Below are 17,794 nucleotides of genomic sequence, written 5' to 3'. Positions count from 1 at the left end.
ATCACCTCCTTTTTGGAATTGCAGGTGGGGGAGGATCACCGGGAAGAAGTTCAATTCCTGGTACTATCCCGGACCATTCATCCAGTGGTTCTAGGATTGCCCTGGCTACGGAGTCATAGCCCTGTTATTGACTGGACCAAGGGAAGTATCCAAGTTTGGGGCAGTTCCTGTCGGGAGAACTGTTGTAAGGGCCGGACCGGCAGCTGCCCCGCATTGACTAGTACAACCGGGGGGGCGCGGATAGAGCTGGGCTCCCTGCCCATGGACTATAGGGACTTTGCAGATGTGTTTTGTCCAGTGGAGGCAGAAGTTTTACCGCCTCATCGGTCGTTTGACTGTGCCATTAACTTGATGGCAGGTACCATGCCACCGCGGGGCCGACTGTATACCCTGTCCCGAGGGGAGTCCAAGGCGATGAAGGAGTACATCCGGGAGAATTTGCGAAGAGGTTTCATCCGGCCTTCTACGTCTCCGGCCGAGGCAGGATTCTTTTTTGTTACTAAGAAGGATGGCTCCTTGAGGCCCTGTATCGATTATCGGGGGTTAAATGCCATCACGGTAAAGGATCGCTTCCCTCTCCCGCTCATTCCCGAACTTTTTGACAGGCTGCAAGGAGCCCAGATGTTTACCAAGTTGGACTTACGGGGGGCCTACAACTTAGTGCGGATCCGGCGAGGGGACGAATGGAAAACGGCTTTTAACACCCACGAGGGACATTTCGAGTATCGGGTGATGCCATTTGGCCTATGTAATGCCCCTGCGGTGTTTCAGCGACTTATTAATTTTGTGCTCGAGGATTTGCTGAACTCCACGGTAATTGTTTATCTGGACGACATCTTGGTGTTTTCCCAAAACCCCGCGGAACATGTGGGTCATGTTCGCGCAGTGCTGCAGCGGCTACGACAATACCGCCTGTTTGCTAAGCTCAGCAAGTGCGCTTTTCACCAGAGGTCGTTACCATTTTTGGGACACATCCTGTTACCCGGGGGGCTACAGATGGAACCGGACAAACTCCGGGCAATTCGAGAATGGCCACAACCGCTGGGATTGAAAGCACTGCAACGTTTTTTGGGATTTGCGAACTACTATCGCCAGTTTATTCCCCAGTATTCACAACTGACGGCGCCGTTGACAGCGCTCACTAGAAAAAACGCGAAGGTCCGGGACTGGCCGCCCGAGGCGCAGGTGGCTTTTCGCCAGGTAAAGGAGGCATTCGACTCAGCGTCCATTTTGTTAGCCCCGGATCCAGACAAGCCCTTTATTGTGGAAGTGGATGCGTCCGCGTTGGGAGCCGGGGCGGTCCTCTCGCAAGTGAATTCTAAGGGCCGGCGCCAGCCTTGCTCTTTCTTCTCTCGTAGATTCTCCCCGGCGGAATGTAATTATACAGTAGGGGACAGAGAGCTCCTAGCATTGAAATTAGCCCTGCAGGAATGGAGACATCTGCTGGAGGGAGCGGAACATCGATTCACAGTGATCACTGACCACAAGAATCTACTGTATCTACAAGAGGCTCAACGGCTCAATCCCCGACAAGCCCGGTGGTCATTGTTTTTCGCCAGATTTCATTTTCAATTAGTTTTTCGGGCGGCTGCTCAGAATACCCCTGCGGATTCCCTCTCCAGAGCATTTGAGATTCCAGAGGAAACTAAGGAGACCCATTCCATGTTGGATCCGGCATGCCTCAGCGCGGCCGTGGGGGAGGTGGCTCCTACGAGAGAACTAGTGCCGGCCGCTGAGCGAGCGAAAGTTATGCAATGGGGGCATTCGTCCAGATGGGCGGGACATTTTGGGTATCAAAAGACTCTGCGTCTCATTACCCGACAGTATCAATGGCCTCAGATGAGGCGGGACATTCTTCAATTTGTCACCACCTGTCCGGTGTGCGCCCGGACCAAACCGGTGATCGGGACCCCCATGGGGAAGCTACAACCACTGTCCGTACCGACAGGGCCCTGGACGGAGCTTTCCATGGATTTTATCACCGACCTCCCCAGTTCCCGGGGACATATGGTGATTTGGGTGGTAATTGACCGTTTTTCCCGAATGGCCCATTTCGTTCCCTTGCCGGGACTTCCTTCGGCGGTCGCATTAGCTCAACTCTTCATTCAACACATTTTTCGACTTCATGGGCTGCCTCTTCGGATTATTAGTGACCGAGGCCCCCAATGCACCTCGCGTTTCTGGAGGGCCTTGTGTACTGCATTGGGGGTGAAAACCCATTTCTCATCCGCATACCATCCCCAAACCAATGGTATGGTCGAAAGGACGAACCAAACGTTAAAAGGGTTCCTACGAGCATTTGTCAACAAACACCAAGATAACTGGGTCTCCCTACTCCCTTGGGCCGAGTTTGCATATAATCACAGTGTCCACTCGGCCTCGGGAAACTCTCCATTCTTAGTACATAAGTACATAAGTAGTGCCATACTGGGAAAGACCAAAGGTCCATCTAGCCCAGCATCCTGTCACCGACAGTGGCCAATCCAGGTCAAGGGCACCTGGCACGCTCCCCAAACGTAAAAACATTCCAGACAAGTTATACCTAAAAATGAGGAATTTTTCCAGTCCATTTAATAGCGGTCTATGGACTTGTCCTTTAGGAATCTATCTAACCCCTTTTTAAACTCCGTCAAGCTAACCGCCCGTACCACGTTCTCCGGCAATGAATTCCAGAGTCTAATTACACGTTGGGTGAAGAAAAATTTTCTCCGATTCGTTTTAAATTTACCACACTGTAGCTTCAACTCATGCCCTCTAGTCCTAGTATTTTTGGATAGCGTGAACAGTCGCTTCACATCCACCCGATCCATTCCACTCATTATTTTATACACTTCTATCATATCTCCCCTCAGCCGTCTCTTCTCCAAGCTGAAAAGCCCTAGCCTTCTCAGCCTCTCTTCATAGGAAAGTCGTCCCATCCCCACTATCATTTTCGTCGCCCTTCGCTGTACCTTTTCCAATTCTACTATATCTTTTTTGAGATACGGAGACCAGTACTGAACACAATACTCCAGGTGCGGTCGCACCATGGAGCGATACAACGGCATTATAACATCCACACACCTGGACTCCATACCCTTCTTAATAACACCCAACATTCTATTCGCTTTCCTAGCCGCAGCAGCACACTGAGCAGAAGGTTTCAGCGTATCATCGACGACGACACCCAGATCCCTTTCTTGATCCGTAACTCCTAACGCGGAACCTTGCAAGACGTAGCTATAATTCGGGTTCCTCTTACCCACATGCATCACTTTGCACTTGTCAACATTGAACTTCATCTGCCACTTGCACGCCCATTCTCCCAGTCTCGCAAGGTCCTCCTGTAATCGTTCACATTCCTCCTGCGACTTGACGACCCTGAATAATTTTGTGTCATCGGCGAATTTAATTACCTCACTAGTTATTCCCATCTCTAGGTCATTTATAAATACATTAAAAAGCAACGGACCCAGCACAGACCCCTGCGGGACCCCACTAACTACCCTCCTCCACTGAGAATACTGGCCACGCAATCCTACTCTCTGCTTCCTATCTTTCAACCAGTTCTTAATCCATAATAATACCCTACCTCCGATTCCATGACTCTGCAATTTCTTCAGGAGTCTTTCGTGCGGCACTTTGTCAAACGCCTTCTGAAAATCCAGATATACAATATCAACCGGCTCCCCATTGTCCACATGTTTGCTTACCCCCTCAAAAAAATGCATTAGATTGGTGAGGCAAGACTTCCCTTCACTAAATCCGTGCTGACTTTGTCTCATCAGTCCATGTTTTTGTATATGCTCTGCAATTTTATTCTTAATAATAGCCTCCACCATCTTGCCCGGCACCGACGTCAGACTCACCGGTCTATAATTTCCCGGATCTCCTCTGGAACCTTTCTTAAAAATCGGAGTAACATTGGCTACCCTCCAGTCTTCCGGTATTACACTCGATTTTAGGGACAGATTGCATATTTCTAACAGTAGCTCCGCAAGTTCATTTTTTAGTTCTATTAATACTCTGGGATGAATACCATCAGGTCCCGGTGATTTACTACTCTTCAGCTTGCTGAACTGACCCATTACATCCTCCAAGGTTACAGAGAATTTGTTTAGTTTCTCCGACTCCCCCGCTTCAAATATTCTTTCCGGCACCGGTGTCCCCCCCAAATCCTCCTCGGTGAAGACCGAAGCAAAGAATTCATTTAATTTCTCCGCTACGGCTTTGTCCTCCTTGATCGCCCCTTTAACACCATTTTCGTCCAGCGGCCCAACCGACTCTTTGGCCGGTTTCCTGCTTTTAATGTATCTAAAAAAGTTTTTACTATGTATTTTTGCTTCCAACGCTAATTTCTTCTCAAAGTCCTTTTTTGCCCTCCTTATCTCCGCTTTGCATTTGGCTTGGCATTCCTTATGATCTATCCTGTTACTTTCAGTTGGTTCTCTTCTCCACTTTCTGAAGGATTGTTTTTTGGCTCTAATGATTTCCTTTATCTTACTGTTTAGCCACGCCGGCTGACGTTTAGTCTTTTTTCCCTTTTTTCTAATACGTGGAATATATTTGTCCTGAACCTCCAGGATGGTGTTTTTAAACAGCATCCACGCCTGATGCAAGTTTTTTACTCTGCGAGCTGCTCCTTTCAGTCTTTTTTTCGCCATTTTTCTCATTTTGTCGTAATCACCTTTTCTATAGTTAAACGCTAGCGTACTTGATTTCCTAGTTTCACTTCCTTCAATGCCAATATCAAAACCGATCATATTATGATCACTGTTATCAAGCGGCCCTCGTATCGTTACCCCCCTGCACTAGATCATGAGCACCACTAAGGACTAAGTCTAGTATTTTTCCTTCTCTTGTCGGCTCCTGAACTAGCTGTTCCATGAAGCTGTCCTTGATTTCATCAAGAAATCTTATGTCCCTTGCGTGTACAGATGTTACATTACCCCAGTCTATATGCGGGTAATTGAAATCCCCCATTATTATTGTGTTGCCCAGTTTGTTTGCGTCCCTGATTTCCTTTAACATTTCCGCATCCGTCTGTTCGTCCTGGCCAGGCGGACGGTAGTACACTCCTATCACTATCCTTTTCCCCTTTGCACATGGAATTTCAATCCACAGTGATTCCAAGGAGTGTTTTGCTTCCTGCAGAATTTTCAATCTATTTGATTCAAGGCTCTCGTTAATATACAATGCTACCCCTCCACCAATCCGATTCACCCTATCACTACGATATAATTTGTACCCCGGTATGACAGTGTCCCACTGGTTATCCTCCTTCCACCAGGTCTCAGAGATGCCTATTATATCTAATTTTTCATTTAGTGCAATATATTCTAACTCCCCCATCTTATTTCTTAGGCTCCTGGCATTCGCATATAGACATTTCAAACTATGTTTGTTGTTCCTAAGTACATCATGCTTAGTACTTGACAGTATTAATTGGCAATCTTTTGTCTGATTTTTATTGTTATTTAAAGATACCCGATCTACTACAATCTCTTTTGCAACCTCACTATCAGGATACTCTATCTTCCCTGTTATGGTGATATCTTTGAAAGATACCTTATCCCGAACCATGCTCTTTTGAGCGACTGTCGGCCTTCCCCCCATTTCTAGTTTAAAAGCTGCTCTATCTCCTTCTTAAACGCCGATGCCAGCAGCCTGGTCCCACTCTGGTTAAGATGGAGCCCATCCTTTCGGAATAGGCTCCCCCTTCCCCAGAATGTTGCCCAGTTCCTAACAAATCTAAAGCCCTCCTCCCTGCACCATCGTCTCATCCACGCATTGAGACTCTGGAGCTCTGCCTGTCTCTTGGGCCCTGCGCGTGGCACAGGTAGCATTTCAGAAAATGCTACCCTGGAGGATCTGGATTTCAGCTTTCTACCTAAGAGCCTAAATTTTGCTTCCAGAACCTCTCTCCCACATTTTCCTATGTCATTGGTACCCACATGTACCAAGACAGCGGACTCCTCCCCAGCACTATCTAGAATCCTATCTAGGTGACACGTGAGGTCCGCCACCTTCGCACCAGGCAGGCAAGTCACCAGGCGATCCTCACGTCCACCAGCCACCCAGCTATCTATATGCCTAATGATCGAATCACCAAGTACAACAGCTGTCCTAACCTTTCCCTCCCGGGCAACATTTGGAGATATATCCTCGGTGCGAAAGGATAATACATCCCCTGGTGGGCAGGTCCTGGCTACAGGAGTACTTCCTACTTCACCAGGGTGATGCTCTCCTTCTAGGAGACCTCCCTCCTCCAAGGTAGCACAGGGGCTACCTGACTGGAGGTGGGACTTCTCTACAACATCCCTGTAGGTCTCCTCTATGTACCTCTCTGTCTCCCTCAGCTCCATCAAGTCTGCTACTCTAGCCTCAAGGGAACGGACATGTTCTCTGAGAGCTAGGAGCTCTTTGCATCGGGCACACACATATGACACCTCACCAATTGGGAGATAATCATACATGTGACACTCAATGCAAAAGACTGGATAGCACCCCTCTCGCTGCTGGACTGCTGACTCCATCTTAGTGTTTTTTGAGTTTTTCCGTAATTTAAAACTTGCTAAAGTATTAAGGATATCAGCCTATCACTAACTTACAGTTCCTCCTTTAAACCCCAATCTTCAAGTTCCGAAAGCACAAGCAAAATTTGTTCACTTACCAGAGAAATATCCTCTTCTCCCAGAACTTATTAGAAGGAAAGCTTTCGCGCGCCGAGTGGATCGGAACGGACCTGGGAGTCACTCTGGCGAAGGCTCCGAGGATATGCAGATGAGCTGCAAGTCCTCCACGGCACCTGAGAAGGCAACCGGTGGGAGAGCTGGGCACCTCTCAACCAAGAAAAGGCTTACCAGGGGTTAGGCCGAAGCCAGCATTCCTCCCCCTGAGGGTCACCTGATCCTGGCTAAGAAGTACCTGGTGTATGGACGACATCCTCGACTTCCAGCACCGTTCCCGTCTGGATCTCCGACCCCCATGGTTAATGAAACTCTGGCAGATCTGCAAAGAGTCTGGGAAACGGCCCGAGAACAACTGCAGAAGGCAGCCACCAAATACAAGATCTTCGCAGATCGGCATCGGAAAACCGCTCCCGTCTTGCAACCAGGGCAGAAGGTATGGTTAAGCACGAAATACCTCCGGCTTCGGGTGCCCTCCCGTAGATTGGGACCTCGGTACATTGGACCCTTTGCAATCCAATCCCGACTTGGAGCTGTGACATATCGGTTGCGGCTACCTAGTACCCTGCGGGTGCATAACGCTTTCCATGTTTCCTTATTGAAGAGTTTCCGAGGGTCTCGATGGCATCCTCAACGGCAGGAGACCGAAAATCTAGAAGCAGATCCCGATCCAGAGTTTGAAGTGGACGAAGTCCTGGATGCAAAAAGACAGCGAGGAAAGCTATATTACTTATTGTCCTGGAAGAATTTTGGCCCCGAAGACAACTCCTGGGAGCCCGCTGCGAATGTACATGCTCCACAATTGGTCAAAGCCTTCCACGCCCGGTATCCTTCCAAGCCCGGGCCCAGGGAGAAGGGGGCATCCGGGGAGGATACTGTCCCGTTCCGGGCCCTTACCTGGGGGCCCCCAGCGGGGGGCGAAGACCAACGGAAGCCGCGGGATCCGGGGCGGCGAAGACAAGCCGCTGACGGGGCCGGCGCTGCCGCGGGCCGCTCAGAGGCCGATGATCCGCTGGAGCGAGCGCCGGCCTCGGAGAAGGGGATACGCCGGCCAAGGTGGCGGCGCCGGCGCCGTCGTCTCCCTTGCTGGAGCAGACCAGCGAGCCAGCCCCGCCTACTCGCGCCGGATTGGCGCATGGACAAGGAGACCCCGCCCGCTGGGCACGCTGGCCAATCCAGGCCTCCCTTGCCTGCCTAGGCCGGGGGGATTGGCTCCAGCTGCTTCAGGGGATGGACGGGCGGGGGATTTAAACAACGAAACGGAAAGAGACGGGTGCTTCCGTTTCGTTCGTCAGAAGCCCCCACAGTGGATCGGAAGGCTAGCCACCTTCAGATACTGTGTCCTTCCAGCTAGCCGTCCTTGCTAGCCACCTTCAGAGACTGTGTCCTCTTCAGCTAGCCGTCCTTGCTAGCCACCTTCAGAGACTGTGTCCTTCCAGCTAGCCGTCCTTGCTAGCCACCTTCAGAGACTGTGTCCTCTTCAGCTAGCCGTCCTTGCTAGCCACCCTCAGAGACTGTGTCCTTCCAGCTAGCCGTCCTTGCTAGCCACCTTCAGAGACTGTGTCCTCTTCAGCTAGCCGTCCTTGCTAGCCACCTTCAGAGACTGTGTCCTCTTCAGCTAGCCATCCTTGCTAGCCACCTTCAGAGACTGTGTCCTTCCAGCTAGCCGTCCTTGCTAGCCACCTTCAGAGACTGTGTCCTTCCAGCTAGCCGTCCTTGCTAGCCACCTTCAGAGACTGTGTCCTCTTCAGCTAGCCGTCCTTGCTAGCCACCTTCAGAGACTGTGTCCCTTCAGCTAGCCGTCCTTGCTAGCCACCTTCGGAGTCTGTGTCCTCGTCAAGCTAGCCGTCCTTGCTAGCCGCCTCCAGGGACTGTGTTCCTCTTCCAGCTAGCCGTCCTTGCTAGCCCCCTTCAGAGACTGTGTTCCTTTTCTGCGCTAGCTGTCCTTGCTAGCTGCCCTTTAGAGACTGAGTTGCTGACTACCAGCCAAGCCGACCGTCACCCCGCGGTTCCAGCAGTCCTGCTGGCCGCCTGCAGCTGGGGGCTCAACCCTCGGTGAACGGCGGTCGCCGCGGGTGAAGATTCGGGGTGCGCGGTGGTCCTCGGAGGTCTTGCCAGGCCTCAGGGAACCTAAGGGCTCACCAACCATCGGAACAGGACACTTGCTCTTAAAAGATACATCTTTTGTTTGATTGGATTAATGAAAGTATCGGTTTTATCCATTATCAAACAGAAGGCACAATCTCCACACTTAAAGTGACCAGCTGTTGCTATGTTTGAGGAAGAACATCGATCTTGAAATGGCAAAACTACCGGACTTAAATGCTCTTTTAACTTCTTACTCCTACTGTAAAAACAACGAAGACCAGATTTACTGAACATAGGTAAATTTTGAACTAAGTCCCAATGCTTTCTAATAGCTGCAGCTACTTGGGGGGGGGGGGGGGGGGGGGGAAGGGTTAAAGCGCATTATGTAGGTTTACGTATCATTATCTGCACTTGAACTAGTTGTCTTGGGCAAAAATAAATAATCCCAATGATTGAACTTGTCTCGGTGATAGGTAGTACAGATAACCTTGTCAGGGTAGCCACGAACACTTAACCTCATTGATAAGTCTTTAGATTGATGTTTAAAATCCTCTTCATTAGAGCATATGCGTCGGCATCAAATAAATTGCGAGAATGGTAAGCTGTTCTTCAGAGCTGTAAGGTGACAACTCTTGTAGTCTAAAAAAGTGTTCTGATCAGTACTTTTGTGCAAAATGGTAGTATCAAAACCCATCCCTGTGTTTTTTTACCAATATGTCCAAAAAAGAAATTTCCAACAGAGCGACCTGAAGAACAACATTTATGCGTGGATAGCATCCATTCAAATAAAGCACAAATTGTTGTAGAAGCTCTATATTCCCATCCCATAATAAAAACATATCATCAATGAAACGGACCCAAGGTATCACGTGCTTGTAAAGATTTGCCGTGTACGCATATTTTTGTTCAAAAGCTCTCATAAATAAATTAGCTACTGAGGGAGCCATCGTTTTTCCCATCGCTACTCCTGAAACTTGTTGATACAAGGAGGTGCCAAATTGAAAAAAATTCTTTTCATGGTTAAACTTGCCAATGCTATAATAAAAGATATAGGAACTCTCCCTGAAACTTTAGAATCCAAAAATGATTGTACAACCTCGAAAGCTTCATCTTGTGGGATCACAGTATAGAGAGAGGTGACATCCAAGGTAGCCATAGTTGAATGTCTGGCTTTAGAGCTGTGAGCGGATAAATCTGCATAAAGAGCGTTGAATCTTTAAGTAAGATGGACTTTCTGTCACCAATGGTTGTAAAAAAACAGTCCACAAACATTGATAGAGGCTCTAACAATGAACCTCTACTTGATATTATGGGTCTCCCAGTGGGATTCATGACTGTTTTATGAATCTTTGGTAAAGTGTGAAAAACAGGGATTTTTGGATGCGGTGTATTCAGAAAATGGAATTCCTTTTGAGTCAATATGCCTTTAGCATAGGCATCACATGTGAGGTGAAAAATCAGCTGTTGTAATTCCACAGTAGGATCATTTGACGATAATCAGCGCGAACTTGAAGTTGTCTTAAAATTTCAGTAGTTCGTTAGTGGATTCATATTTTAATAACCAATCTCTCTATTAGACTGAGCCTAGGTCATGCAACAATTTGAAAGAGTCACAAAATTCTGAAAGAAATAGGCAACCACCAGAAAACCTGCAAATTTGGGGAACTATAATCTCTAAAATCACATTCAGATAGGTGACAACATTTTAAATAATCTAAAGCCTAGATTTTCTTTTTCTGGAAAGCCAGCATACATAGAAACAGAGAAAAATGTAGGAAGATAAAGACCATTTGGCCTATCCAGTCTGCCCATCCATGCTATCTACTATCCCTTCTTCTCCCTTAGATATTCTATGTACTTGTCCCAAGCTTTCCTGAATTCAGACTATTGAAATGGTGTACATTAAGGTACAGTAGCTATTTTTTCTGCTACTGGAGGGCTTGTAATTGCCAAAAAAAAGAGTTAAAGTGGGACTTGAACCTTGGTCTTTTGGTTTGCAGTCCACTGAACTAACCCCTAGGCTGCCTCTCTGTGGCCATTTCCTAAGAATACTGCCATATAGATGTCCATGCCCCTTGTTTTCCACACCCCCCCCCCCCCCCAAATTCATAATTTGGACATTCCAGTTCATGCTGGATATCTCCAGCACAAGGACATCCATCTCATGTATTTTCAACTAGGAAATCTTGACGTATTTCCTGTTCAAAAATACATGTGAGACGGATATCCATTTGGGACGTTCCTATTTTGACTTGGACACCCCTCCAAAAATACCCCTCTACGCACCTTTATAAAATTATAGCACAAATCTTGCAGTAATGGTGTCTAGACTGAAGGTGCAGACATTACACCTGCTCAAGAGCAAGCACAAATATTAGTGTGTAAATAGAAACAGAGAAAATGACAGCAGATAAAGACCATGTGGCCTATCCAATCTGCCCATCCATATCATTCGCTATCTCTTCCTCTCCGCTAAGAGATCCCATATGCCTATCCCATGCTTTATTGAATGCATGTGCACAGTATCTTATATAATATTCAGGTAAATCACAACTTCACCCAAACTTCTCCCTGAACGTGTGTACTCCAAACTCGCTTAAAATTACTTGTTTATTTGCAGTGTGCATACTTTAAACATGAGGCAATGCCCTTTCATGTGTATAAAGCAGTATTTTAGGCTTGAAAATGGTTCATAAAATTACTTTCATAATGCTTTTGTTCTTCATAAAGTGAGGGCATTCTCTGACGTTGCAGGGCTACACAAAATTAAAACAAGAAAATGTATTTCCTTGCACCAGGAAGTCATGGTCATTGGCACTGAATTTTTTCATAAGTTTCCCTGCAAATTGTTGGTGAAATTTTAGGGGAGACAGTTTATGTTTTATGACCCTGCCCAATTGGTTCTTGGTTATGAAGACTATATCTGTTATAGAACCCGCTGAACAATCTCCAGACATAGGGGTCCTTTTACTAAGCTGTGCTAAAAGATGGCCTGCGTTATGACTAGCGTATGGGTTTCCCCACATGCTGAGAACACATTTAGCACAGCTGTAAAATGACTGATTTTTCATTTCCTCAATTAATGGCCATGCACTAATTTCTCAATTAGCATGTGGCCATTAGCGCATGAGCCCTTACCGACACCTATTTAGTAGGCAGAAAAGGTTCAGGCTCTAGCCATGAGCTAATCAGTAGGCATGCGGCTGTGCTGATTAGTGCTGGACATGCCTACTGTCTGCCCCCAAACACACCCCCATTGCTAAAAAGTACAGTGCAATTCTGATTATCCGGACATCCTTGGCAGGAAGTGATCCGGATAATCATTAATTTGGATGATTGGACAAACCTATACCCACAACCACCAAGGCTAGAACCCACGACCCTACATGGCCTCATAATAAATGACGACAGATAAAGACCTGTATGGGCCATCCAGTCTGCCCAACAAGATAAACTCATTTACATGGTATGTGATACTTTATATGTATACCTGAGTTTGATTTGTCCTTGCCTTTCTCAGGGCACAGACCGTAGAAGTCTACTCATAGTAACGTGGAGGGGCATAATCAAACGTGGCGCCCATCTCTAAGGCTGGCCCCGTAAAGCAGCGTCCCTGACCGTATCATCGAAAAACAAGATGGGCAGCCATCTTTCGTTTTGATAATAAGGTCGGGGACGGCCAAATCTCAACATTTGGGTTGACCTTAGAGATGGCTGCCCTTAGAGATGGCCGACATTTGTAGTGCACTGGTCCCCCTCACATGCCAGGACACCAACCGGGCACCCTATGGGGCACTGCAGTGGACTTCACAAATTGCTCCCAGGTGCATAGCTCCCTTACATTGTGTGCTGAGCCCCCCCAACCCCCCCTAAAACCCACTACCCACAACTGTACAACACTACCATAGCCTTTAAAGGGTAATGGGGGGCATCTAGATGTGGGTACAGTGGGTGTCTGGTGGGTTTTGGAGGGCTCCCATTTACCACCATAAGTGTAACAGGTAGGGGGGGGGATGGGCCTGGGTCCGCCTGCCTGAAGTGCACTGCAGTACCCACTAAAAACTGCTCCAGGGACCTGCATAGTGCTGTGATGGAGCTGGGTATGACATTTGAGGCTGGCATAGAGGCTGGCAAAAAAATGGGGTTGGTGACCACTGGGGGAGTAAGGGGAGGTGATCCCCGATTGCCTCCGGTGGTCATCTGGTCAGTTTGGGCACCTTTTCGAGGCTCAGTTGTGAACAAAAAGGGACCAAGTAAAGTCGTTCAAATGCTCGTCAGGAACGCCCTTCTTTTTTCCATTATCGGCCGAGGACGGCCATCTCTTAACCACGCCCCCATCCCGCCTTCAGTACACTGCCAACACGCCCCCTTGAAATTTGGCCGGCCCTGCAATGGAAAGCAGTTGAGGACGGCCAAAATTGGCTTTCGATTATGTCGATTTGGCCGCCCTTAGGAGAAGGGCGCCCATCTCCTGATTTGTGTCAGAAGATGGGCGCCCTTCTCCTTCGAAAATAGGCAGAAAAAGACCTGCACGGTCCATCCACTCTGTCCAACAAGATAAACTCATATGTGCTACTTTCTGTGTATACCTGACCTTGATTTGTATCTGCCATTTTCAGGGCAATGACCGTAGAAGTCTGCCCAGCACTAGCCCTGCCTCCCAACCACTAGCCCCACCTCCCACCACCAGCTCTGCCACCCAATCTCGGCTAACCTTCAGAGGATCCATTCCTTCTGAACAGGATTCCTTTATGTTTATCCCACGCATGTTTGAATTCTGTTACCGTTTTCATCTCCACCACCTCCCTTGGGCATTCCAAGTATCCACCACTCTCTCCGTGAAAAAATACTTCCTGACATTTTTCTTGAGTCTGCCCCCCTTCAATCTCATTTCATGTCCTCTAGTTCTACCGCCTTCCCATCTACGGAAAAGGTTTGTTTGCGGATTAATACCTTTCAAATATTTGAACGTCTGTATCATATCACCCCTGTTTCTCCTTTCCTCCAGGGTATACATGTTCAGGTCAGCAAGTCTCTCCTCCTACGTCTTGTAACGCAAATCCCATACCATTCTCGTAGCTTTTCTTTTCACCGCTTCAATTCTTTTTACATCCTTAGCAAGATACGGCCTCCAAAACTGAACACAATACTCTAGGTGGGGCCTCACCAACGACGTACACAGGGGCATTAAAACCTCTTTTCTTCTGCTGGTCACACCTCTCTCTATTCAGCAACCTTCTAGCTATGGCCACCGCCTTGTCACACTGTTTCGTCGCCTTCAGATCCTCAGATACTATCACCCCAAGATCCCTCTCCCTGTCCGTACATATCAGACTCTCACCACCTAACACATACGTCTCCCATGGATTTCTACTCCCTAAGTGCATCACTTTGCATTTCTTCGCATTGAATTTTAGTTGCCAAACCTTAGACCATTCTTCTAGCTTCCGCAGATCCTTTTTCATGTTTTCCACTCCCTCCCGGTAGAAGTCTGCCCAGCTCCCATTTTGTTTCCCAGTTACCGGCGTCGCCACCCAATCTCTGCTAAGATTCCGTGGAACCATTCCTTCTAAACAGGATTCCTTTGTGTTTATCCCACGAATGTTTGAATTCCATTACCGTTTTCATCTCCATCATCTCCCGCAGGAGGGCATTCCACGTGTCTACCACTCTTTCTATGAAAAAATACTTCCTATCATTACCTCTGAGTCTGCCCCCCTTCAACTTCAATTCATGTCCTCTAGTTCTTCCGCCTTCCAGTCTCCGAAAAAGATTCATTTGCAGATTAATACCTTTCAAATATTTGAACATCTGTATCATGTCACCCCTGTTTCTCCTTTCCTCTAAGGTGTACATGTTCAGGTCAGCAAGTCTCTCCTTGTATGGTTTGCAACGCAAATCCCATACCATTTTTGTAGCTTTTCTAGTCCTTGTCCCCGATGCAGCAAAAACTAGAAAGTTAATAAATTAATTAATTAACCTTACAAAAAACCGCAAGTGCAAAACTCGTGGTGCTGGACTCTTGCCCACAAACCCCCATGCTCCACGCTACCAGACTGACCCGTCCACCTCCTGACATGCAAGGGCCCACTCGCTGTAGTAGCACTGAAACCCTCACCTCATCAGCTGACTCACTGGCAAGAACTCTGACGCTGGTCCAGATAATTGGACATCCTGTTAATCAGCATTCAGATAATCGGTGTCGTACCATAAAAAGTATTTTTTCAATGTGTGGGAAACATGCCATCACTACCGCGGGACACCTGAGCAGCATAAAATCTGTTTTGCTGTTCTGGGATCTTGCCAAGTACTTGTGACCTGGATTGGCCACTGTTGGAAACAGGATACTGGGCTTGATGGACCTTCGGTCTGTCCCAGTATGGCAACACATGTTTTTATGCATTAGTTCTTATCGCTGCTTAATAAAAGGACCCCAAAGGAACTTCAATGCAGTCCTAGGGGGAATTGAAGCAAAGTTATTTTTCATTTCAAAAACTATTACTGTGATTGAAGATTGTGGGTTTAACCACTTTTCCTGTGTTTTCCATTTATATTTATTTTCCTTTGGTCTCCCTTCTATTTTGAAGGTAACAGTAAGCCATGTAGCTATTTGTCTTTCTTTTTTGTGTATTTTGTTCTTTTTGTTATTGTTTTCTCTTATTATGATCTTTATATTTTCTGTAGAAGTCTCACATTGATTTTATTATATATAAAATTCTCAGTTAAAAAGAAAAAAACAACTCCTAGGAGCTAACCAATTGTTTTGTTTGAGAGCAGAGCTAATTTCTGAGTTTTAGGCATTAGTAGACTGTCGGGTTCATTTTCAAAAGAGAAGGATGCCCATCTTTCGACATAAATCGGACGATGAACGTCCTTCTCCTAGGGACATCCAAATCGGTATAACCAAAAGCTGATTTTGGACTTCCCCAACTGCACTCTGTGCAGGGACGGCCAAAGTTCAAGGGGGCGTATCGGAGGCATAGCGAAGGCGGGACTTCGGTGTGCCTAACACTTGGATGTCCTTGAACCATAATAAAAAAAAAAAGAAGGACATCTCTGATGAGCACTTGGACCTTTTCACCTGGACCTGTTTTTCTTACGATTATAGTACAAAAAGGTGCCCGAACTGACCAGATGACCACCGGAGAGAATCGTGGATGACCTCCCGTTACTCCCCCAGTGGTCACTAACCCCCTCCCACCCTCAAAAAACATCTCTCAAAATATTTTGTGCCAGCCTCTATGTCAGCCTCAGATGTCATACTCAGGTCCATGACAGCAGCATGCAGGTCCCTGGAGCAGTTTTAGTGGGTGAGTGCACTTCAGACAGGTGGACCCAGCACCATTCCCCCCCCCCCACACCTGTTATGCTTGTGGAGGAAACAGCGAGCCCTCCAAAACCCACCAGAAGCCTACTGTACCCACATCTAGGTGCCCCCCTTCACCCATAAGGGCTATGGTAGTGGTGTACAGTTGTGGGTTTTGGGGAGCTCAGCACACAAGGTAAGGGAGCTATGTTCTTGGGAACAATTTATGAAGTTCACTGCAGTGCCCCCTAGGGTGCCCAGTTGGTGTCCTGGCATGTCAGGGGGACCAGTGAACTACAAATGCTGGCTCCTCCCACGACCAAATGGCTTGCATTTGGTCGTTTCTGAGATGAACGTCCTTGGTTTCGATTATCGCCGAAAATCAGAAATGTCCATGTCTAGGGACAACCAAATCTAGGGACGAGCAAATTTAAGGATTTGGACGTCCCTGACGGTATTTTCAAAACGAGAAATGGACGTCCATCTTGTTTCGAAAATACAGGTTTCCCCGCCCCTGGATGGGGACGTTTTGCGAGGACGTCCAAATCAAAACATGGGCGTCCCTTTTGAAAATGCCCCTCTGTATGATGCAACCATTTCAATGTCTACATTAAAGGATGGTGTAAAGAAGCAATGGTCAAATGACAGTGTCTTTTGGACTCAGGATGGCAAGATTCCTTCCTGAGTCAACACTTCCATGCTTCTTTGGGTTTCGAACCCTATCTTTTCCCATCACTTCCTGGAGACTCATATTGAATCAGAAGACAGTTCTAATTGTGCATAGAGAATGATATGGGGATGGGAACCCGCGGTAACCGCGGGGACAGGGACGGGGATAGAACCTGCAGAGACGGGATTGGGACAGAGCCGGAGGGGAGGGGACAGTACGGGGCGGGGCGGGATGGGAGGGGGGGTGGGGCAAGGCAGGGGGGAGGGTGAGGATGTGGACAGAGCCCGTGGGGACGGGGACAAACTTTGTCCCCATGTCATTTTCTAATTTGAAGCCTGTTAATGAACTGGACTGTTATTTATGTTTGAGCGAATCAGACAACAATATTTTGATTTTTTTGGAAAAACAAGCAAACATGTTGGCCACAACTAGCAAACTTTGCATGGGGGATCCTGTGCATTCCTGCTACCAGCACATCTTTTAAGAAGACATCTTCTATTGTAGGAAGGACTGTGGAAGACAGGAGAGCTAGACTGAATCCTGAGACGTTAATGACTTATTCACCCATAGATTAAAAAATTATAACAGTGCTTCATAGGGCATATTTCTCCCCTCTAGGGCATACAGAATGGGTTGTACTTTGTACCCCTGGACATTTTAGCAGGGTGGATTAAGATTCCTTGGGGTAGCAGAAGTCAGTTATTGTTGGGGTTGGAAGGGTAGAGGGTGGTGGTGGTGGGGGAGGGTATTATAGTTGCTCATTGTTATTATTGTTTTCTATTTGTGATTTATAAACAACAGTTGCACAGGATAATGTTCTTTTTTATACTTTAATAAAAAGATTTAAATATAAACTCATAAATGTTCAAGGCGTCTGCAGATGAGGACAGAGCCCATGGGGATGGGGCAGGGACAGAACCTGTGGGGATGGGAAGAGGGCCCGCAGGGACAGGACGGAGATGGGGACAGAACCTGTAGGTATGTGGTGGGGATGGAGACAAACATTGTCCCTTAATTGTGCACTCATGCCAGTTTTTCACTCTCCTGGAACTTTTCTTTCCT

General features: G+C 47.4%; 1 protein-coding gene across 1 annotated transcript in view; it reads left to right on the top strand.

Moving 5' to 3' along the window:
- The window catches only part of PNOC (prepronociceptin), a 73,330-nt gene that overhangs the window by 21,524 nt on the left and 34,012 nt on the right, over positions 1 to 17,794 (top strand). The window lies entirely within an intron of this gene.

The sequence above is a fragment of the Microcaecilia unicolor genome, chromosome 3 (assembly GCF_901765095.1).
Source record: "Microcaecilia unicolor chromosome 3, aMicUni1.1, whole genome shotgun sequence".
Classification (NCBI taxonomy): domain Eukaryota; kingdom Metazoa; phylum Chordata; class Amphibia; order Gymnophiona; family Siphonopidae; genus Microcaecilia; species Microcaecilia unicolor.
The sequence above is the reverse complement of the archived record's forward strand: the minus strand, read 5'-3'. Positions and strand labels throughout refer to the sequence as shown.